Source organism: Chrysochloris asiatica, unplaced genomic scaffold (assembly GCF_000296735.1).
Source record: "Chrysochloris asiatica unplaced genomic scaffold, ChrAsi1.0 scaffold00155, whole genome shotgun sequence".
Lineage (NCBI taxonomy): Eukaryota > Metazoa > Chordata > Mammalia > Afrosoricida > Chrysochloridae > Chrysochloris > Chrysochloris asiatica.
Genome location: NW_006408673.1, coordinates 6909964 through 6913288, shown reverse-complemented (window position 1 = coordinate 6913288; position 3325 = coordinate 6909964).

Genomic DNA, 3325 nt, shown 5'->3' with positions numbered 1-3325 from the left:
AACAACAACAACAACAACAATTGTCCTCCAAAAAGGTGGCATCAATTTATTGTAATTGAGAGCATCCATTATCTCACACCCTCAATCTTACTGGTTATTTATCTTTTTGTCCTCCGTTTTGACCAACTGATAGGACTATTATTGTTAAGCACCATCGAGTTGGTTCTGACCCATAGCGACCCTATATAGCATTTCCAAGGAGTGACTGGTGACTTTGAACTGCCAACCTTGCGGCTCAAACCGACTTTATGATCGAGTGCTTATTCTGCAGTGCCATATTTGAAGAAAACAATTTAGCCAAATTTGGGGAGAATAACTGAAACTGGTCAATAAGAAAAATAAGATGTTTCATTCTTATCTCTTATTCAGGAATGGAATTTTTATGCTTCTCTAAATTCTAAGTCAAGATTCAGTTTAACATGTATGGTTTTAGCTTAGTAATTAGAGGAAAGGAAACAGATGGAGGCAGAGATGGAGAGTAATGGTAGTCATCAGAATATCATTGGACAGATCTGATTTCTGCTTTTCTTTCTTTCTTTCATTGTTGTTGTTCCAAATTGCTTTGTCTTTGTTTAATAGCAAGCTTGCAAAGATTTCAAGTTCTCTAGTGAACACTCAGAGTCCTAGTATGACACTATAGGATAAGTAGTGGACTGATAACCACAAGATCAAGAGTTCAAATCCACCAGTTGCTTCTTGGAAACCCTATTCAGGGTCCCTATGAGTGAGAACCAACTTGATGGCACTTAACAGCAACACCAAGTGAACCCTCATGCTGTACTGATTTTAGATTTTATTTTAATTCAGTTGTGGACTACTGGTGATTAATTGGAGGGGAAATTTTAGTCAGTAATCAAACTTCCAGATCTTTTTCGGTTCTTAAAAGTAAATGATTTTTTAACAACGTAAATGATTTTTAATATACACAACAAAAAGTTGCACTTGGACCATTTTGTGAAGTACCTTGAATCTGTTCCAACCCTATGTAGGGTTTCCGAGGCTTTAATTCTTTTATTGTGTATTTTTAGTAGTAAGAGTATTGGTATGGTGCTATGGGATAAGCACTGGATTGCAAGGTCAGCTTGAACCATAAGATTGGCAGTTCAAACTCATCAGTAACTCCTTAGAAACCCTGTACAGGGTTACGATGAGTTGGAACTGACTCAACAGCACTTAACAACAACAACAGTTTTTAGTAGTGCTTCAATATGATTTTTATTTCTTCATGCTTATTTTATATAGAATCTTATTTTTCTGTACTCCCTCCAGTTATAAGTGTTGTCTTTACCAAGGCTTTGACAACTTTCTAATGCTTTTTCCAGAAAAAGTTTTGAAAACAAATCTTAGATATGAACCTAGAAGAGCCAAATATTAATTATTTTATTGAACAAACAAAATATTTTTTAGTGTTGGAACTTTTATGGATATGAATAATTATACATATTGGATGAGGGGTATGGGAGTATATGTATACATGTGTTTTGTATTCCTTTATTGTGAATTTGTACTTGTCAGCACACACTTGAGTGCTTTGTCGTCTGACATTCATGTAAGTACACATCTGTTTAAAACTCAAAGCAATCATACAATATGCACTTAAATGTTTTTGAGGCTCACTTGATGTCTTTAAGGAGAAGATGATAGAAAAGTAACAGATGGCCCACAAGGATGTTGAGTTGACAAGGGAGCAGCTTAATTTAGTTGCGTTTGTTCCTGAAGTAAAAAAATAAAATTAAAAGCAGTATAAATTCACTTAAAAAAGAATCTTGATCATTCCCACCCCCTCCACACACAGAGAGGTCAAGGATGGGCAACTTGGACATTGGCTACCTAGAATGAGTGCACTGCAGAGGCAAGAAGTGACTGGCTTACAAGCTTTCAAGAGAGAACCTAGATCCAGAGGGCGTGGAGCAAGGTAGAATCTCCACTGAGTAGTATCCAATCTGTCTAGGCAGGGCTGGTGAAAGGAGATGCGGATGGGTCTCTTGCGATACAATAGCAAATAATTGTTATCAGGACTGATTGTAAGGGCTGGAAATGTAAAGGTAGACCTTTTGTGACAAAGGGAGGAGAGCAATTAACTTCGCAGTCTAGGAGCAGAGGTCTCTGGGACCATCAAGGGAACCCTACCTAGAGAAGCAGTGATGCCAGAGATGGAGGCAGAGATGATAATGTGGAGAGATGGAGTGGCTGGGGACTTGAGACCCAGAGAGGGAGAGGGGCTGTGTGCGGACTTCTAGGGGGAGGACAGGCTTGTGAGGTATACCCTTTGGTTGGTGGATGATGCATGGAGGGGATTGTAACCATGGCAAGGAAACGATATAAGATGGGATCAATGTGAAACTACTGTCCTCCCATGTAAATTATCACATAATTCGCAATAAAGCATTAAAAACAAAAAAAGAATCTTGAGGGGATGTTTCCTCCAAAGTGATTTGTTTATCTTTTGTTTATTTTTGATTTTTGTTTTTGACTTTGCAGGGGAGATATAGGCAGGGATGAGGGAGAGAGAGGAAAAGAGAGAAAGATGGACCCTCACCGTATGGTTGGCAGACCTGAGATTTGAACCCAGGCCTTCACAGTTCCAAAGTCCATGCTTTTTCTACTTTTCCACGTGCTGGTTTTCAGTTGACCCTTATCACTAGAAGAATAACCCAATGTACAAAGCAGTTCCCACTCCACCCCACCCCACCCCGCCATTTTAAATGTAAAAATGCTCTTGATTGGATTTTGCATGTTTGAACATGTAAAAGTATTTCCTTCTTAAATTAACTTTAATCTTTTGCTTAAAGTTCAAGAATCAGAAATTACATGGCATCATATGACCTGAATGCTTCCTAGTTAGAGAAATCTTTATTCAGCGCCTGATGTGGCGCTGTGGGTTCGTGTGCCAGACTGCAAAGCCATTTGAACTGCAAGGTCAGCGGTTCAAGCTCACCAGCTGCTCCTTGGAAGCCCTACACAGGGTTGTTATTGGTTGGAATCAACTGGACGGTATGTAACAACAACAAAATTAAAAATGCCATACTTTCACATATAATGTGTATACAAAAATAATGCACTTGTGCCTATAGTGCACACAGGAGACTATTATACTAGGGAATTGATCTGGCTTGCCAAAATGTAATGAACGTTGTTGTTTATGTAATAAAAATATGGTATACTAGCTGGTCTTTATTCAGTTGTGATTATTATTAAGCACTAAACTCTTGAACATTATGGGTAAAACACTCTGTCCAATTCAGAAATAGCTAAACTTTTCCAGACTCTCATTAGGAAAAATTGAAGGCATTTAAAAGAAAGAAAGGACTGCTGGTGTGGCGCT